At 37.7% G+C, this 22646-nt stretch overlaps 1 protein-coding gene across 1 annotated transcript in view; it reads left to right on the top strand.

Moving 5' to 3' along the window:
- Positions 1-22646, top strand: part of LOC122793530 (bifunctional heparan sulfate N-deacetylase/N-sulfotransferase 3-like) — a 1344847-nt gene that overhangs the window by 669452 nt on the left and 652749 nt on the right. The gene's annotated exons all lie outside the window — the stretch shown is intronic.

Genomic DNA, 22646 nt, shown 5'->3' with positions numbered 1-22646 from the left:
AGAATTACTACATCAAAGCTGTCTCCAATAATAATTTCCAATTTTGATAATATAAAAATCAGTCTTAGATCAATAATTATCTACATAGTCAAACATTACATTTTGAAAGCAAAATAATTAAACATCCTGATTTTTCTACTCATCAGTTTTCAGACTGTTAGTTAGACATCCTATAAATAACAGCATAGATTACTGGCTGTATATCAGAGAGATAATTCTTTTAAAGATATCCAGTTTCCTAAATTAAAATATAAGCAGTTTATGATTACTCATAATGGCAATATTACTCCAGTCATAACGTTATATTTTAGAATTCCAGTATTACTTGGTACTTCAGTCTTGTAAAATTGACCAAGTTGTTTTGAAACATTTATTATGTATATATATATATAGTATATGGGTTCATAGGTTCATAGGTTCACAGGTTCATAGGACGATACTAGGCTATTGGCCTGGAGGTAGTTATAAGTCTAGCCAAGAATTTCACCCATGTCACCACAAAGTCAGCACCTGTTTCCCCTGTCCATCAGGGACACAGGTGGGATCCCAGGAGTATATTTTCTGTTCCCCATCCAGTCGTCCAGGTTCTTCTTAAAGAGGGCTAGTGAGGAACACCGCTTGACATGGAGAGGGAGTCTATTCCACAGATGGGGGAGTTGTTGCTACACAAATCTATACCACCAATACATTCAATTAATGTCACAGACCAGGTTTAGGCCTTGCATGTGGGTTACATGAGTAGATTTTGACTTATGGATGTACAGCAACTCCATCAAGGCTGAGTCTGAGACAGCCTTGTATGCCAGACACAGGTCATCTCTGAGAAGTCTGTACAGGACTGAGTAGAGGGACAGGGATTTTAGTCTGTCTGTGTAGGATAGGTGTTTGAGACCCTGGATTTTCCTGTTTAGGAACCTCTGTGGTCTCTCCAACTGCTGCATGTGCTTGGAAAGGTACATGCTGAAGGGGACATTCTAATCGATAATGGGTCTGATAAGGGAGGAGTACAGGGATGCCATGGCCTCCTTGTTCCTGGATGAAATACCCTTACTTATGAGGTGGGCCATGTAAAAAGCCTTCCATACAGTGGAGGCAACATGGTGATCAAAAGTCAAGTTGCTATCAACCTGGGTGCCCAAGTCCCTCATGACTGATTGCATTCTTAGTACATTATTATTAATGTGATAATTAGTGGGGACACCATTTTCCCCAAAGGGGATAATGATGCACTTCTTGATATTCAGTTTGAGGCCATGCTTCTGGCACCAGTCATTAGTTTGGGTAAGGCCCTCTTGGAGGATGTTCACATCACTATAGGAATTTATGGCAGTGCCCAGCTTGCAGTCATCTGCAAACTTGATCAGTTGCAGACCACTGATTTTGGCTTGCACCTCAGAAACGTATATCCCAAACAGTAGAGGCCCCAAGACCGATCCTTGGGGTATGCCATTTGTTATAAGTCTGCTACTAGAGGTGACTTCCCCTATTTTGACTGAGTTGATTCTATCATTGAGCCAGTTAGCTACCCATCTGGTAAAATACAGGTTGATGCCTAGATCTATATTTATATTTATATAAAGAGAGAGATATGCACAAACACCCATACATATGTGTGTATACACACACACACACACACACATATATATATATATATATATATATATGTATACATATATATATATATATATATATATATATATATATATATATATATATATATAGATATGGATTCCCTTCACAAGCTCGAAGTTTCAAAACTTCGTACTGCAAATGGTGAAGACCATAAGATTGAAGTTTTGAAACTGAACATTTTGAATGGAGATCACTGTACAGAGCGGAATGGGAAATGTGCTGTTTTCCTCACTATAGTGCATTCTCAGAGTTGGTATATTTATTTAGCAGGGGGTGTGGGGGGTGTAGCATAACATTTGTTTTGTTTGTTTTTATTTATTTTTTTATTACAATTTCGAAGTTTCAAAACGTTGATAGTATGGTCTTCATCATTTACAGTTTGACGTTTTGAAACTTTGAGCTTGTGAAGTAGATCCATATATGTATATATATATATATATATATATATATGTATGGGTATGTGGGATAAAAGTTTCAGGGTGTCAAAGGGCTATTAATAATCAAGTTATGTAATTGTACAGGTTAGCATGCAGTAAAAACTGTGTCATGCCTTACACAATACATAAAAATGCCCTAGACCATTTGGTGCACTATGAAATAGGGACATACACAACTGCACCAATACCCAATGCTAGAGCACTAAGTCGACAACTAGAATAAACTAAAATAGTGTAATAGTCACAAATGTAATAAAAAGATGTTTAGCTCTTTTATCCATGCTAAATAAGGACTTCATCAGAACCATGCAGGTAAAACATTCATTTAAATAGTGATGCATTAATCACATGACCCACTGAAGCAAGCAGATTTTAAAGAGCTAATGCAGTAAATGCCTATAAACATGACAAATAATAAATATGCAAACAGTTGCATTACTAAGATATGACATGCAAACTGATCCCTGAATATCCCTGTTAAAAACATTTATATCTTAGAAGCATGCATTTTAAGAATCCTGCTAATGGATATGGCTTCAATAAGACCTGGAGCTTCACCTGTATTCAACTGAATTTGTCAGATTAGCTCAAAATATTTTACCTGAAACTCCCACTGGCATCCATGGGATTTGTGGGGAGCTTGTTCAAGAATAGTAAATAATTCCTCTGCTGGTGACAGTTAAGGGTGTGTTTAATAAAAGATTATTACCATTCTTTTTAGTAATGTAATTTTGCTCATAAATCCTTCTGTATAAAGTATGCTCAGTTTTGCCTATATAAAATAAATGGCAGAAATCACAGAAGGCCAAATATATTACTCCTTTCAAAGTCACAATTATATGTGTGTTAAAATCTAAAGATGTATTCTGCTCTCAAATGCAATTCATCCACTACATATATATATATAGATATATAGATATATAGATATATATATAAACCTTATTAATTTAATATTGTTTACATGTTCTGTTGAAGTTGTTATTCAGCATGGATGAAAGTGCTAAAAACCTTTTTATTAAATGTGTGTTATACCCTTGTCAACCTAATGCTCTAGCATTGTGCATTAGTTCTTTGTTCTTTTATGCTGGTCACTCCATTTTATTTTTGGTACATATACAACTGCATTTCATGAGGAGTCCAGGTATACAGTCAGTATGCAGATGAGTATTCACAGTATAGTCCACAGTATGAAAGCAGGTGAAGTAGCGAAGGGAAGTTATTGGAGAGCAATAGGTACGTGGCCACCAAGATATGGTGTTGGGTTGTTTATATCATCACTCACTGGAATAACATTGTCACTAAGACAGGGAGAACAACAATGGATGTGACAGTATGCCCCTGGTTATGCTGCAGCACTGCCACAATCAAACTTTGTCCACCCCAACATAGTTACACTGACAAGGTCATAAGAATAGGATTACCTGCTGTACTAACTCCTGTCATTAATATACTTTCACCTGTCTTCATGCCATATGGGACTATATGGGGCCACAGCATTTATGAATCAGCCTGTGGCATGACTATGAAGGTCCATGGACCTAGGCAGTGGTCACATTGACAGCAGCTTTACCTGGCAGCTCCCACTAATCCGATCCTGTGCTCTTCTCCTCATTTTAAAAAGAATGGTACTTCTCAGCTCGCCCCACAGTTCAGATGGAAGCAATCCCTTGGCTCTCTAATTAAATGTAGAGAAATACAAATGCACACATTTTGTTCATACATATTCAATTCTTTACAGCAAAACACTTTCCATAAAGTCTAAAGGTAAGAGTGCTGGAGAACTATGGCAGGCTTTTAATTGTTTTAGGGCTTCATCAAGGGTTTTACCACTTTAGTATTTCAAGGACAAGGTAGGATTATGAAACAGACCAATGTATTTTTCAGTCATGATTATTGTGATTGTCTGATAAATAGCGTAGGTGGATTTAAGAGTTTTACGTTTGCAGCCATTGTTGTGCATTTTTGTTACCTAACATGGTCATTAAATGAAGTGTATTGAAAATGGCAAAATCATGGCATACTGGTGTTGAAAATTTTCCTTTTTTCCCCAATATTGTATGATCAGAGTAGCAGCTGTCTGGCGTATGCAGTTATCTACATGTGGAAAATACTTTCTTAATTTTTTAACAGTTCAGTAGACAATAACATTTTTTCAATCATTTAATTTGACAAGATTCAGCTAAAGCATTTTACATCAAAATGACCTACACCTATATAGACTGACAGATAGATAGATATATAGGTAAATAGATACATAGTTAAAATGTGTAGGTGATCTGATGTGTAATAAAGGAAATATCTTGCATTTTTTTTTCAGGATGAGTTAGAAAGCAGGGGACTCTAAACCAAAATCTATAACTGCAAGATATTTTTATTAAGCAAACCATACAATTACATATTCCATGTATCCATTTTTCCCTGGTGTTTAGGATCCCTTTTTACCAATTGACATGGTAACTGGATATCATCATCATCATCATCATCATCATCAGCCCCCCTTTTACCCATTTTTTCTACATGGGGTTATGGTATTGTGTTAACTGTCACCAGCTCTCTCGATTCAGTGGCACACTCCTGCCTTCTTCAACACTCATGCCTGACTGTCACAGATCTTCTTTCACACAATCCCTCCACCTCTTTGCTGGATGTCCTCACTTCCTCTTACCTTCTTCCTGTCTGTCCCAAATCTTCCTCACCAGATTGTCTTCTGCTTTTCTACACATGTGCCCAAACCACCGTAATCTGTTCTTTTTGATCTTTTCTGCAATTGGAGCTACTTTGGCTTCTGCTCTTATGTCCTCATTTCTTCATTTGTCCCACAATGTGCATCCTACCACCTTTCTCAGGCACTTCATTTCCATCACCTCTAGCTTCTTCAACTGTTCTGCCTTTACTGCCCAAGTTTCTGTACCACACAGTAGTACTGGTCGCACCATTGTCTTGTACACCGTTCTTTTCAGCTTTTTTTGGCATTATTCTGTCATACACTACACCTGATACTCTATGCCAGTTGGCTGCAGTCCCTCTGATTCTAGCTTTGACCTCTTCATTCAGACTTCCCTTCTCTTCAACCACCCCTCCCAGATACTTGAAGCTGTTTACCTGTTCCACTATCTTCCCTTCTATCTCTATTCTCAGCTTCTTCTGATTTCTCCAATTTCCTGCCATTACCACAGTCTTATCTGTGCTTAGTTTCATCCCATGTGCCTTCAGTTTTGCATTCCATTCTCCTATCCTTTGCTGAAGTTCTAGCTCAGAGTCTACCTGTACTGCCACATTGCATACAACAGCTTTGTTGATCTGTCCCCTCCAACCTGTTTGCTAATGTAGTCCATCACCAGTATGAAAAACAGTGGGCTCAGAGCTGAACCCTGGTGTACACCCACTCACACTGTTTGTACTTGAATCACTGGGTCCTTGTACATAGACTGTGTGAAGACCATGCCCTGACCCAGCAATCAAGGAGCCTCAATCCTCACCACTAACACCAGGGAGGTCGTCTCCTAGAAGAGGAAAGGATAACTAATACACACAGTAAAGTACAATTTCCCTTAAGTGCACACAGAGATCACAGTCAATTTGGGGCTGGTTGCTCCCTTGCTCAACGGGTCCCCAATAAGATACCCACTGGCACAGCTATAGGGTCCAGGTCTCAGCCTAACTGGACAAACTAAAACCTCCAGTACCCTCTCTGTCCAACCAGTGCTTTGTGTCCCTGCCAAGTAGCTGACACAACACACACACACTTTGAGTAAGTATTTATTCAACTTCACAGACACTCCTGGGAGAGGCTGACACAGATTCTCCAACTGTGCCCCTTTGCCCAGACTATACGGTAGTAATTACTGCCACCTCCCAGTTAATAATATCAGCTACTAAAAGGCCCTTAAAAGGGTGTCCAATTATTACTGTGCAATATTAATATCCAATGGTAATGTGACTAATCAGTCTAAGGCTTATTGGAAGGGCTTAGACAGTAAACTCTATAAATATATAATGTACTCTAAAGCATACTTTATCTCAAGACAAATCAGTCACAGGTAGAAGGTTTTAAAAATATTTAATAATAAATAATTAAAGCACAAGACAAAACTACTACACCACAGAGATATCTAAGAGTTCACAGATCACACAGAAACTTAAAATAATACAGTAGGACAGGTCTGATTTCAAAGTAAAATACCTAATTAATCTTTACTAGCTTTAACTATTCCTACAAGAAATAACAGTGCTAAAAACCTACATGTGAGCATAGGCAGAGTGCTGGTAAGATGGATATCAAGATCAAAATACTTCCCAGTCTCTCTCTGAGACACAGTTTATAAAACATCACTAACAAACATGTCTCTGGGTCCTCCCCAGATTACATCATTTTGAGTTAGTTTCCATTACATCATTTCTTTGACACAACCTGGAGTTCCCAGGCTAATAGAAACTGCATTATTTAGCAAGCTAACACCTGCACAAGAGACTACAACGCTTAAAGGCATTTCACATATACACTCTAGCAATTAGTCCTTAGTTAACACAATAGACAGAATGTCTTCAGCCAGCCTGACCGGAACCAACTTTAAAGATCAAAGAATGGCATAAAATCATTTCAATTTCAAAAGACAAATTTGAAAAGCTTGACTTCGTTTTTCTTTACAACAAGGGGGCAATGTTGCCACATTGTTGAAGTTCACATTTCACAGTATTTTTCTTTCATTTAAAAACACAAGACTGTATTTTACATTTATTTACACAAATTATAGAATTATGTATTAAATTCTATTTGACTAGGCTGGCAGCTTTCGCCCATCTCTCCCCAGTCGTCACAGCCTGCACTAATTCTACCAATGTATCTGGGACTTCAAACAACCACAGTGCTGGACATGTTGCCGAATAAATATGTCTTTCTGTAGTTTAAAAGTTGTAAGTGAAGTTCAGTGTTTTCTGCTCTACTTCTGAGGCAGATTGCAATTTGTTTCAATGTTAATTTTTTCTGATGTATTTTAATAGTTCAGTGAGGATTACATTATAAAAAACATGTTTTAGTTTTACAGTTAGTTATGTTATCAGTTTAATTTCACTTGATAAAATTGCTCATATTGTTTCTTCTAATTGGTAGTTGCAAATAGTTTTAGTTTCTACTTTTTGAAGCATGCATTTTAATTACTAAAGATTTGATTAGGAGAAGCAGCTGCATTTTGGGTATGTCATATGGATATTTTGCTTGTTCGGTGTTTGAAGTTACTTTTTTTCATTAAGTGGATAGGAGGGGTGTATATCATAACATCAAACGGCCATAGCCTCGAATGTGCAGTTCATCGAATCTGTACTTGTGGGATCGGGGTACAATGAGGATCAGTAAATATGACCTTTCCTCACTGTAGTGTGACCTCAGAGATGGTATATATAATTAGTTATTATAGAATTAGAATTAGTTCGAGGTTATGGCCGTTCGATGTTATGCGAATTCGATGTTATGATATAAACCCAAAAGGAGATACAGTTTTTTTTCTTTTTTTATTTTATTTTACTTTTTTTCCCTTGAGACCAAGTATATTTGCATTTGTGGATTAATTAAGATAGGATATGTATGTGTTTGTTGTGCTTTAAAGTTGTGATCCACTTGTGGTAACTCCAGTGACACTAATCAGTGAATCTTAACTTTGCATATCAAAGATACAGGAGCAGACTGTGAGGTGTTTCTCCTGGCCACGCCACTAGTATCACAGATGGATACTTTCTCTCTGAGCCAAATGGCAAACTTTATGAAAACAAATGTGTGTGTTTTTCTTTCTTTTTGCTGTGCATGTGTGTGTGTGTGTGTGTGGGGGGGGGGGGTGCATGTGAGCGGGTTTACATGTGTGTGTCTATTTGCATGTGCATATACAGTGATGAAAAAGCCAGGATGTCTATAAATACTTCATGATTCATCAAGAATGTAAATTAATTTTTGATTATGCAGTAAGAAAATACATAAAGAAAAGTTGTGTACAGTGTACACAGGATTTTTCAGACTCAGTATATTGGGCCTATCTTTGAAAAGACAAACAATGCTTACACAGGTATGTCAACTCACTTCTCAGATCAAGCAAGGATAATTCCTTTAGTTTTGCTGGACAATGAACTTTGTAGGAAAGAAAGCTCCTGTTTGACTTCCAGGGTCACTCTCCAGGCTGCCTTCATTTGTCTCATGGATCTACGTAGGGACTCTTCTTTAAAACCATCTCTGGAAGCAGAGTTCATGAAATTCTATTTCCTCCTGAGGTTGTGGCCATAATATATCCAAAGAGGTACTTGTTAACTACCAGTTGCTATAGAGAACCTCCCTCTGGTTTACCTGCAAGCTCTGTAATGTCCAATTCTTCAGGAACACTGCATTTCACTTCCCTAACATAAACTTTAGTGAATGCAACACAAACATCAGACACAATACAAGCGCAAACATTGTTTTCCCCAAAATCAAATGTCATTCACCATACCAGAAGAGTGCGCGCGTGTGTGTGTGTGTGTGTGTGTGTGTGTGTGTGTGTGTGTGTGTGTGCACAAGTGCGTGTAGATGCACATACATAACATCTTTAACTGACATACACATATGTTTGTATATAGACACACACACACACACACACACTCACATATATATATATATATATATATATATGCATATATATATATATATATATATATATATATATATATATATATATATATATATATATATAGTTGAGTCCAGTTAATTAGTCTAAATGGTGAAAAAGTCATCAGCCTTCCTGACTACTTAATATGATTGACAGGAGAGATGACTGTTGTGTGAGATCTATAATACCAGTGGTGGAAAATATAAGTCTTTCTACATATTGTGTGATATCTGAATTGGTATGTTAACTTACAGGAGGTGTGGGGTTGCAGGGTGGCTTGCACCTCCCTCAAAAATGCATTGTTTTTAATTTGCATGTTCTGAGCTTATGTCTTGGAGCATGTGCATTGTTCCATACATTGCTTTTATTATTATCTTTTTTGTCAGCATTTTGCTTGGCAATCTATTTATTTTATTTTATTTCGGTTTGTTTGCCAGGGTAGTAAACTACAGACCATCTCCAGACAAAGTCCAGGTAAAGAGATTCACAAAAAAAATGAAAACAGAAAAATTCACAGAGTATAATCACAGATCTATTGAAGTTAAGGCTAATTTCAATGGAGCCATATGTGTTGTGTGTTTGGGCAAATGCACAGATGGTCAGACATTGCTTTTTCAAATATAATGTCTGTTAATTTTGAGTGGCCATTTTATTTTATATTATCTGTATTGTTAATTCTGTTTTTAAAGATCAGAGGAAGCTCCATTATTGGTGTGAAAGAGCTTATCCAATTTGTATTTTTATTAAACGTTTCTACATTTTATCCTAGCCGTGCTCTTTGTCCTCTCTGTTTTGTGATGTTCTATGACTTTCTAAACAAGTTGAAGTGGGTGGTTTATTCTAATGAATTAGTATTCCTTACTATTTATGTCATTGACTTGTTTAGTGTTATTCCCACAAACTTGATCTTGAGTGGTTCCAGGAGTTTTTAACATAATCAACTTCTTCTACATCTAATGAGATTAACTTCCTCACCTTATTGGTGGAGATGTTTCTAAAAAAAAAACAACTACATTTTTTTTGAAGGATGGTACTTTTTGCAATTGAAGGGTGTGGTGATGGAGGGCACTTGTACCCTATGTTTCTGCCAATGTAATTATGATTCAGTGGGAAAAGAAGTTATCTTTAGAAATGAGTTACAACACTTGTGGTTAATGTACACACATTTCTTGGATGACCTTTTTATTTGTAGAGCACCTGACAAAAAATTAATTAAACAGTAAAATTAATGACTTTGTAAATTATATCAACTCTACTACTTCCTTTCTGAAATGTACCTATACTCTAGGAATGGTCCATATTAATTATTTAGATGCTGACATTTTTAAAGGTAACACATTAAATAAATTAGTCACTAATGTTTATGGGAAACCAACTTATTCAAATTTAGTTTTATTTTATACAAGTTGTCATCCACCCCACAAAAAGAAAGGGAATATGAAGGGCCAATCTGTGCATTTGGTGAGGATAGTACCTGAATTTGATCTATTTTTTATTAGAGTGTAACAACCTACCAGATATGTTTTTAATGAGAGGATTCCCTCAAGATTTGGTATCCAAGGTAACAATGAGGTAATTTCAAAAAGGGATGAAGGGATTTATTCCCCACTAATGATGGATCATGAAAGCTTAGCAATCATATCTCTAGCTTTATCTGTATATCTTGCTTTGATTATATCATCAAACATCAAAAATGCATATAAGCAAATCTAGAGACATTGAAATAAAAAAATGAAAACACAAAACATAAAAATAAAAATAGGACATAAAAATGTGCTTTTGAAAAGGGCCAGGCCCCCATACCACTCAAACTTCAATAAACCAACTCTGCAATTGCATCAACTCAAAGAAGGAAGTAATATCCCTTAAAATGGAAAGCACTGCTGGTGTAGAAAGAGAAAAGCACTGTCATGATTCCCAAAAAGACATTGTATTAAAATAAACTTTCAGAGCATAACTCTAACAAATAAACGTCAAAAACTGACCCAAAACCATCAATACAAACAATACCCAAAACAAAAACATTAACCAGTAAAACTCCAGATAGGAATAACACCCAGTCAAAAATTATAGAATTCAACTATACTGATGTCCACTCAATCAGAACACCACAAAACAGGGAGGGCAAAGAGCATGGCTAGGATAAAATGTAGAAACATTTTAATAAAATTATAGAGTAGATAAGCACTTCTTCTGATCTTTAAAAACGGAATTAACAATACAGATAATATAAAACAAAATGACCAATCAGAATCAACAGAGACATCATGTGACAAAGTGAGCATCAATGAAAAGAATGTCAGCAACCTGATACATAATAGCTAAGCCCTTCATCTAAAAAAGGGGTGTGATTTCAGATAAGGTTTCAAAGACACCATTTAATTCAACCTGTAACCTTTATCAGTTTGTAACTTAATTATCCACCTTAACTCATTTTCCACTGTTTTATTTATTAGATCGCCCAGCGTCAGACTATCATGAAGGGTTTGTAATACAAGAAAGACATAGGAGTGTGACATACCATATTTCATAACATGCTTTGCTAAAGCATTACTCTGACTGGAAGTTCTAATTTCATAAAGATGTTCACAAATCCGCTCTTGTAATGAGTGGTTTGTCTTCTCACATAAAAACAGTGACAAGTGATGCATCTAGCTAAATATTCTGTATTTCTAGTAGAACAATCTGCATAAAAAGGGAATTTAAAAACTTTTCTAGTAGAAGGGTGTGTAAAGGCAGTCACATTCACATCAATAAATTTGCAACACCCTTCTTAGAAATCAGAGAGTATGTAGAAACATCAGACAACAGCTCATGCATGCTAACAGAATAGAAATCTTTATTCATCAGGAAGATAGACCCTCCTTTATCTTGGACAAATAACCAGATTTCTTATATCTTGTAGTTCACTAATGGCTGTATATTGTTCCTTATCGAGATTAAAAAAATGTTTCTTAAGAACGATATAGATGTTATTATTCTTAGACTTCACAAAGAGTTATAGGATTGTCTTATGAGTCGATACATCATGAAAAAAATTTATGATTATCTGAGGGTTGATTGCCCTGTGGTGCTTGTACTACATGGACTCCCCAAAATACATAAGTACCCTAGGCTCCCACCAATGAGACCTACCATCTCTGGTTCAGAACTGGTTGACAGAGACATTATCCATTTCCGTTGAGAAAATGATTAGACCAGTCCTGGACAGGACCTTCACAGTCCTTAAGGATACAAAACAATTCTTGCAGTCTCTCTTTGAATGTATGCATGATTTAACCAGTTTGAATGATTTTCTCCTGGTAACATTAGATGTTCTGTCATGTTTCATGGTCATTCCCAACGATATAGGCTTAGAATACACCAGGGAGTTTCTCTTTAGAAACACAGATTACTCTTTAGGGAAAATTAATTTGATTTGTTTATTCATAGAATTGGTTCCCAATAATAGTGTGTTCCTATTTGAAAAAAAATATTATATACAAAAAGTGGGTGTTTCCATGAATAACACCTACAGCAACAGTTATGCCAACTTAGTTTTGCATTGGAAGAATACCCAGATACGTACAGGCATAGAATTTTCAGCATATATCAAGCTTTACAGACATTTTGTCAATAACATCTTTCTACTTTGGAGTGGGTCACAGTCTGAATTACTGAGGTTTGTTGAGTTTCTTAACTTATCTACCACATTTTTGTCTTTTACCATGATTTTTTTTGGACCTTGTGATAGAATTTTAGATGTTGCTATATTTAAAACTGATAGCTGTGGGCTTACTTCAAGTTTGTTCAGGAAATCATGTAGGAGGAATCACATCCTCCACAGAAATAGTATGCACCCTGGTTATACATATAGGAACATCATGAAAGGTCAAGGGATGAGGATATCAAGGTTGAACTGAAAAGATGCGGACTTTGAATGATATCTGTTTGATTTTAAGTCAGATTTAAGAGTATAACACCATTCAGAGTGTGAGGTCAATAAGGCCTTGGCCCATGACAATTTTAATAGCAGAGGAAGAGTCAGACCTTATTTTTCTGAGTAACGTCCTCCTACAGTGGTCAACATTCCTGAAACTTATCTCCCTAAAGTAGGTGTTTCCCTATTTTACTCCTCTAATGTTGATATGATCTGTGATGTTTTCAGGAGGTACTTGTTCATATTAATGGCTGATGAGAGTATTAAGAATGCAGTTGGAGTTGAGCTTAAGTTTTGTTTCAAGAATAAAAAAATCCTTAAAATGTCTACTTTGCTAGAAGGACATAACTCTTCCTGTGAGATAGTTGTCTGATCCAGTGGGCACTTATGGCTTTAGGTCATGTAATTATTGTAAATTTGTTAATGAGAATGCAACTTCTTTTACACATCCTTCTACAAGAAAAGTTTTTAGATTCTTTTTATGCAGATTTTTCTTTTAGAAATATAGTATATTTAGTGAGATGCATCACTTGCCACTATTTTTATGTGGAGAAGATGAACCACTCATTAAAAGAGACAATTTGTAAATATTTTTATGAAATTAGAACTTCCGATAAGAATAATGCTTTAGTGAAGCATTTTTAAGAAATAGGGTATGTCACACTCTTTTGTCTTCCTTGTATTACAAATCCTTCATGACAGTAGTTATATTAAAAAGAGAATTAACAATAGAGATACTATAGTAGTTATAACTGAGACATGGCTTAAGCCACATATCAAAGATAATGAAATCATACCACCTGGATATAACATCCTAAGGAAAGATAGAACAGACAAAAAAGGTTGTGGTATATCCATATTATTCAAAAGTCACTTTACTGTAAAGCCATCAAATGTCAAACTTCCTAATCTTGACAAATCAGAAGTAATTGTTGCTCAACTTAAACTCAACTCCAAAAAGGTTATAAATATTATAGAATGTTATATGCCACCAGGAAATAATATAACCACTCTTGAGAACCTTCTTGGCTGGTCCTGCACATCACCCCAACAAGAAACAATTATCTTGGGAGATTTTAATATTGATTGGCTTACCTGTAACCTACACACCCCCAGAAATCATATTAACATTTATGGTTTTACACAAACTATCCAAACTCCTCCCAGAATAGATAAAGTATCTAACAGGGAATCAATCCTTGACTGGATACTAACAAACCGTACAATTCACCCATCTCATGCAGGTTGCCTTCCTGATGGCTTAAGTGACCATCTGCCAACCTATCTACTTAGACAGCATGTCCATCACAACAAAGGAACTGTCTACCAACTAATAAGAAATAAACAAAACTTTAACCCTGACAACTTCATCTTTGACCTAAAACATTGCAACTGGACACCATTAAAACATCTTCACTTAGAAGAGGCTGTCAGTTTCTTTAACTCCACCTTCCTAACATCCTAAACATTCATGCCCCTCCCAGTACTATCAGAATTAAAGCTAACACTGCACTTTGGTTAAGCAAAGATGCAAGATCCCTCCTTAAAGCCAGAGACAAAGCCTGGGAACTATGGCACAGTGTCAGGTCTCAAACAACCAAACAAACATATCAGGAGCTGAGGAACAAAGCTAAAAAACTAGTAAAACTGGATAAGATGAACTATTACTATAATTTATAAGGAAAATACCAAAATAACCCTCAAATGTTCTGGGCAGCAATTAAAATACTACAACCAGGTAAACATAGTATTCCCTCCCCTACCTTAGAAAACACATCAGAGGGTATATCCACACAATTTAACAAATTATTTACTGAAACTGTTCTAGCGGTATCTAATCAACAAAATAGTATTAATAACCCCGCCTGCACAGATGCCTCTAAAACACCTAGAAACAACATCTCATTTCACATCCAGCCAGTATCCACTGATAGAATAAAAAAAAACCTCAGAAAGCTTAAGCCTATGACACTAGCATCTGACAAATTACCTTCTGAATTTCTAAAAATAACCACAGACACTGTAGCCTATCCAATGGCCATTCTAATTAATGGATCCCTATCTGAAGCCCTTGTCCCCAAGATTTGGAAAATATCACATATAATCCCTCTCCATAAGGGAGGCAATTCTACAGACGTCACTAACTATCCTCCAATAGCTATCCTATCACCCATAGCCAAAATCCTTGAGAGATGCATACATATCCAAATCATGGACTACTTGCATGCTCACAGTTTCCTGTCATCCACTCAGCACGGCTTTCATCCTTCTCATAGTGCCACCACCACTCTAATGTCCTTCACCAATATAGTTAACAACTACAGAAATAATGGCAAATTTGTATCAGCTACCTTTCTGGACTTGTCAAAGGCTCTTGACATGGTTAGACATAGTAGACTGATCAAAACACTTTCCAACCTGGGTCTTAATGAGTCCTCTTTAAACTGGTTCCAAAGCTATTTAACAGGCCGCCAGCAAGCATTACTGTGACAGCAAGAGCTCTCTCCTCTTCTGCCAGTCACTCTTGGAGTACGTCAAGGCTCCATCCTAGGCCTACTACTATTCTGTCTTTATACTAACAGCCTGTACACTGCTACTCCTCATGCATCTGTCATTCAGTACGCAGATGATTCGACTCTAATCTGTACCATGTCTTCATTACAGGAACTCCAAACACTAACATAACTATCCTTCCTCTTAGTTGAAAGATTGCTTGCCAATATTCAACTTATAAAAAGTCCTAACAAAACAAAACTACTACTCTTCAAACCTACTCAATCTCCTCCAAAGACCCCACCTTTAATATCTTGTCCACTAACAAAACTTTTATCTTTCCCACAACTAACCATGTCAAAAGCCTTTGACAAAGGTAGCTGATACAAATTTGCCATTCTGATTAATCTGGGCATCTTCAGGGAATGTAGAAATTGCCTCATTTACATAGACAACCCTCTCCTCCTACCACCCAACACTACAACCTGTGAGAAATGTACTTATCTAGCCAAACTGGAGGTAAAGCTCTCTCCAACCAAGACTGAACTTGACAGTCAAGAGGAGAAGGTAAACATTTGCACCAAACCACACTCATCACATAGTCTCACTAAATCTACACCACCAAAATCCACACATAGTAACACAAAAACATTCGCGGAGGCTCTCAATAATAATCTGCCTAACAAACAGAGACCTCCAAAGCAGAAATGCAAGAAACCTCCATCCCACAACACAACCCAAATGACACATAGCCTGCAGACTCAGTATGCCACTCAACCACAGCCAATAAGGCAAAACAACATACCCAACACACTAGTCATAGGTGACTCTATAGTCAGGCACACTGATGTCCCACTCACCAGGTTAAATAAGGAGAATGTTACTGTCAGCTGCCTGTTGGGTGCCAGGATCTGCCACTTAACCCACACACTCAGATCACTCCACAACAAGTACAAATATGACTCTGTCATTGTCCATGTTGGTGTGAATGACCTAAGATGTACCTCCCTGGACTACATGAAAAGAGACATGGAAGAGTTCTCTGATCTTGTAGCCCAGGCAGTTATGACCCTAGCCCTGAGTAGCACTCTGCCATTGCCCAGAATGATAATGCAGTACAAGGACAAAATGATTGACTTCAACAATTGGCTAAGCTTCTGGTGTCATTCTAAGGGGATCCAGTATCTGTCTGCTTGGGATGACATGGTCGACAGACCATGATGCTTTGCCACAAATGGCCTGCACCTATCGCCCCTAGGATTCCAGATACTGGCTAAGGCTCTTGCCACCCCTATAGTGCTTTTTTTTAGGCAAGGTTCAAATGACAAATTCACCACCATAACAGGAACAGGCAAACAAAAACTGAGGGTAATGCTACTCAGTGCTAGAAGTCTAAATCTCAAAATGCACTCACTCAAGGCACTCCTTAAAATGGAGAACATCAATTTCTGTGCAGTGACTGAGACCTGGTTCAAGGCTCCAGAGAGCAACTCTGCACTACCAGGCTATAACTCATACCACACTTTTCGGCCATGTAACCTGGACCGAAACACCAAAGGCGGAGGCATGTCCATATTCATTAAGGATATCCACACCTCCAGGCTACTTGCTCAGCATAATGCATCCGAGGTTATCCAAGTGCGACTAACTCTGGGCAAAACTGCAATCCAAATTGTAGCTTGCTACTGATCCCCCACCATGCCCCAGGATTCCCACTCCTCTTTTCTTGATGTACGGGAAAATATCAGGGTTCAACCAAACACCCTAATAATGGACGACTTCAACTACCCCACCATTAACTGGGAAAACTACTCGTGTACCAACTCCTTAGCTCAACGGTTTCTGGAATTCATAAACTCTAATGCCCTGCATCAACTTATCCACACCCCCACCAGGGGCAACAATATCCTAGACCTAGTTATTACCAACATGAGTGACTGGTGTTCCACACCTGAAGTCAACTCCTCATTGGTCCGATCCGACCATAAGCTTATCACCCTTGATATCCGCATCCCGCCCCACCCCGCATTAAGGAAACCACTGTAAAAAATTTCTCCAACGTCAACTTCATGCTTCTTAAGACAGAAGTGGTGAACTTCATGACACCCATGCAGATAGACAGTACAGTTACAACTGCTGAATCCTACACAAATGCACTCTATAAGCACTTACACGAATGCATGGATCATGCTATCCCAAACAGAACCAAGATGCTATCCTCCAAAAAATGGAAGCCAATCTGGTGGTCCCCTGCCATAAACAAACTGTACAACAGAAGGAAGAAACTGTTGCAAAAGAGAATAAAATCCCTGGAGTGGAGGAGCTCCCTGGTCAGCCTCAGTAAGAAGCTGAGATCCCTTATCAGATTTTCCAAAGCTAGCTACAAAAACAAAATTGCCACTAATTCTAAGGAAAACCACAAAGCATTCTATAGCTGTGTCAATAATCTCGATGGCAACACCCAGATCTGCTCTGAGTTACAGCACAACGGCACGAAAATTACAGAACCAACTGATATTGCCAACATCCTGGCAGATAGGTTCAGTGCTAGCTTTACCCCCACCCCCTAAAGGGCCCATATCTATACAGGATGAATGCAGAGTCCCTGTAATCACAACTATGCAGGTAAATGCTGCACTCTCTAAAGCCAAAAAAACAGCATCCATGGGGCCGAACAACATCCCAGGCTGCGTTTTACACAAACTTCAGAATGAACTGGCTCCTCACTTAAGCACCATGTTCAATAATAGCCTCGCATCAGGCTTTGTGCCCACTGAATGGCGCACAGCCACAGTTATACCACTCCACAAAGGGGGAGCCACCACTCATCCCAGGAACAATTGACCTATTAGCCTGATGAGCCTGGTCTGCAAGGCCATGGAACGTATCATCATGGAACTCATAAACAAAGACTTTGATAACCTCCAAACTCTGGATCCCACCCAGTTAGGGTTTGTGAAAGGCAGATCATGCCTCCTGAACCTGATCGACTTCTTTGAAGCAGTCACCAAAGCCGTGGATGAGGGTAAGGTGGTTCACACAGCCTATCTTGACCTCGCCAAGGCTTTTGACACCATCCCCCATTCTGGAATTATAGTTAAACTCACTAAACTAGGTATAAATCCCTACGTCACAAGATGGGTTGCCAACTGGCTCACTGACAGAACCCACACTGTAAAAGTTGCAGACTCCAAATCTGACCTCAAAACAGTGACAAGTGGAGTACCACAGGGTTCAGTCCTGGGATATCTCCTGTTTGGTATCTACTTCTCTGAAGTACAGGCTAACACAGATGGCCTCTGGCTAATGAAGTTCACAGATGACTGCAAACTACGAGCTATAGTCAAGTCCCCAAATGATGTGGACATCCTACAGAAGGGCCTCGCTGAGACAGATGCCTGATGTTAGAGCCATGGCTTCAAGCTCAATGCCAAAAAGTGCAGTGCCATCCCCTTTGGTAAAAACTCTGTACCCATGAACTACCACATAGGCAGCAATCTACTTAACACAGAATGTGTGATAAGAGACCTTGGGACCCAGGTGGACAGTAGTCTCTCCTTTGATAGTCACATCACCACAGTAGTCAGGAAGTCCTTCTACATGGCACACCTCATCCTAAAAGGGTTCTCATCCAGGAAAAAGAGGTCATTGTTGCCCTCTACTCTGCACTCATTAGACCCATTATAGAGTACAATGCCCCTTTTGGAATGTACCTCACTAGACATCTGCAGCAACTGGAAAGGCAACAGAAGTACCTCATAAAGAGGATTACTGGCCTCAAACAAATGCCCTACACTGACCGTCTCAAAAAACTCCAGCTGTATTCCGTAGCATATCGCCTACTCCGAGGTGATCTCTGCCTAACATATAAAGCTATGTCAACCCCAGAGCTGTTGGACATGCTACACCTAAAGAAATCCCAATCCCTCCGAGCTACATGCTCTAGGGACCTAAACATTGTCACCACAATAAACAGGACATGCTGGAGGGATAGATTACTGTCCCAGAGACTTCCCATACTCTGGAACAAGCTACCCATCTATGTCAAGCAAAGTTCTTCATTAGCACTCTTCAAGAAAAATCTTGATGAGTGGATGGGAAATAGGAAATACATCCCGGGGATCACTTCTGTGTCTCTGCTCGACAGTGGCACAGGAAAATAACTTTCTTGGGTGGCATAAGCCAGGAAACCTTGTTTGCTAGGCTTACGTAGGCCCTTGGGCCAATAGGCTAGTACCTACCTATGAATATATGAACCTATGAACAACTCACATTAAACTACTTGGAGTTAAGATTGACAATAACTTGAAATTTGATATACTCATTGCCCATACCATTAAGAAAGTACATAAAAACTAGACACCCTCTATAGAAACAGACGCTATCCTACCAAGTACACAAAGACAACCATAGCACACACTCATCTCATCTCCACACTTCTCTATGCCTCCCCTGTTCTTTCTATTCTCAGAAAGACTGATCTATCCAAGCTAGAATCATGTTATAACAAAATTGCTAGATTTGCCTCAGAGTCCTCATATAAAACACACCACTACATAGATTTAAAGCAGCTGAAATGGCTAGAATTTCCACAACTCTTGCATTTCAACCAACTTACACTAGCTCATAAAATTCTCCATCTCCCAGAGAAAACCCCTTCATTGCAAAACCTACTTCAACCCTACTCTAGCAACAGGTCTCTCCACTCTAGCAATAAATGCCTTCTTAATATAACAAAAGCCAATAATACAGCAGGGGATTCACTCTACTCCAACTACTTGTCCAAAATATGGAGCTCACTACCTGCACACATATCCTCCATTTCTTCCTTAACACAGTTTAAAAAGTCAGTAAAAACCCATTTCAGTGTTACTCGGCTGTGTTCCTGTTCTACTCCAGGATTGTCCCCACCTGCACAGTACTCAGATAGCAGCCTTCCTTCATTTTGATTTTCTCATGTAAATATTCCATGATTTATTCTATATGTGAATTCTTTATTCAGCTGTAAGTGTATAAAGTGTTTAAATATATATGTTCTAGAATATGATGTATTTTCAGTTACCAACATTATTATCATCATTTTTATTTTTTTTTTTGTTTGCATATTGTTTAAATCTATTGTGCATTGTTAGTCGATTACTTGTGGAACTTTTTTCCCCGGGCCACCACTGAAAAGAGACATGTGTCCAGCGGCTTTTCCGGTTAACAAAAATAAAATAAAATAAATAAATGAAATAAAAATAATCTGAGACTGGGCGATCTAACAAATAAAACAGAAGAAAATGAGTTAATGTGGATAATCACATTATAGGCTGATAAAGGTTATGGGTTGAATGAAACAGTGCCTTTGAAACCTTATCTGAATTCATGCCCCCCTTTTAGATAAAGGGCTTAGCTACTACGTATCATGTTGCTGACATTCTTTTCACTGATGCTGTATTTGTCATGTGATATGTCTGTTGATTTTGATTGGTCATTTTGTTTTATGTTATCTGTATTGTTAAGTCTCCTTTTAAAGATCTGAGGAAGCACCATAATTGGCGTGAAAAGGCTTATCTACTCTATATTTTTATAAAAAGTTTCTGTATTTTATCCTAGCCATGCTCTTTGTCCTCTCGGTTTTGTGGTATTCTGTTATTTGGCTGGTTCAGAATATGAGGACACTTTGTTCTACTTTGTAGTGTTCTGCTTTTTTCTTTTTGTTTGTTTGTTTGTTTAGAAAGTCCAGCAAATCCTTACACAAGTAGGTAAAGTGTTGCAGTACTTATTTAAGTTTGATATCAATATATTTCGCCAAATGGTGGGTTTTAGATCTTCCTGCATTAAGAATGGGTCTCAAAGGGGGCTTCTCCACACATTTGTGCATTTTAGGGATCCCAAATATACATGGAACTAGGAGGTATTGAGCATTAGGAAAGTGAAACAACTCTTGAGAAATCTGTCCCTGGTCAACTAAGTCATTAAGAAAAGAACTGATTTTAGAATAAGAAATGCTGACTCAGTTTACAGAAGATTCCTCATAAAAATCATTGTGCAACACTATGTTTGTTTTGTTGACATAATCATTTCTTAACATAATCACAATCCTACCCCATTTGTCGTGTTTCATAACCCTCAAATCTCTATTCAAGTACAAGTTCTTTAACAATAAACATTCTGTGTTAGTCATGTTATGACAAGTATTGTTCCCATTCCTATTCAACAATAATCTAAAGTCATGTTCACCGTTTTTTAAACAACATTAATGAAGAATGTAAAAGGGAGTTGAAAAGACTCCTTCTATACAGAGTTAAACCAGTATATTTTTCCTTTGTTCAGAAAAAAATAACTTAAAATTAAATTTTTTTATACAAAGTTTTAAATCAATAAAGATATCTTCAATGCGTGTCCTATGTGCCGGCACAAAAGAGAAACCCTTTAGATCAGCATAATCTTGTCCAAACTTATAGCCACTGTAACTGTAAAATTTTAAATCTCCATTCCTGTTGGGAACGATGGTAGATAGATTTGTCTCATTGTCAGTACTGTGAAAAATTAAATCAGTATCAGAAGAGTTAAGTCAATGTCTGCCCCTCCTGTTCGTGATCCTGTAATATCTGTTTGAATACTGTGGACAATAATCCATATTTGACCCCTGATGTGTCTGGGGTTAACTGTTCCAGTTTTTAATCCTCTGTAAGCACATCAATGATGGTTGTTCTAAAGGGAAAGAGTCACCAGACTGCTCAGTGGGTTCTCTGGTTTGCTCAACAGTGGGATCAGTTAAAGGGTAATAATTGACCCTAACAGATTTTGGATAAGCTTTACCATTCAGATAATCTAGATGATACCTTTCATATTTTTTTTCTTTCCATGCCTTTACTATATCACATGTTCTATCTACTTCCAAGAATATCTTGAATTTTAACAACTTCTTTTCAAAACTGTCCAGTGATTATTTAAGAGTCCGTACTCAGTGGGTTTTGTAGTAAACAAATCCATCCTTTTGTTGAACCACATGGATTTGGCACTGGACAGTTTTGAAAAGAAGTTGATAAAATTTGGGAAGTTGCAAATGGAGAGCAGTTACATTTTAGAATATATAAAAGCAAAGGATGTTCCAAGTGGTTACAGAGTTGGAAGTTTCTGACTGGCCTTATAACAAAACTCATATTTACGTTAGGAGCTTTTATCCCTATTTGACCAGAAGGGATTCAAACTAATGGACAATGGACTGGTTGGCAAGCTAGATTACTGAGCTTGATCAGGCTATTACAAATGGCTTGTTATTTTCTAATTATGGGGTGCACTACAACAAGATGTACACATACAGCCACCAAGGAGAAAACTGCTCATGGCTGCCTAAATGTTGGACACTCAGAGTCAACCCTTGCACCTGCTGAGGAAAGAAAGAATGAATGGGGTTTATGGTCATCAAGCTTTGGGGGGAACAGACTGTAAGAATAAATAAATAAATTAGTATGTCTTCAATGAAAAAAACTACAGAATGCTGACTGTGAAAATATATCATGTGGAATCCTAATAATTAACAATTAAGAA

This window comes from Protopterus annectens, chromosome 2.part0 (assembly GCF_019279795.1).
Source record: "Protopterus annectens isolate FY-2018-M chromosome 2.part0, PAN1.0, whole genome shotgun sequence".
Lineage (NCBI taxonomy): Eukaryota > Metazoa > Chordata > Ceratodontiformes > Protopteridae > Protopterus > Protopterus annectens.
The sequence above is the reverse complement of the archived record's forward strand: the minus strand, read 5'-3'. Positions and strand labels throughout refer to the sequence as shown.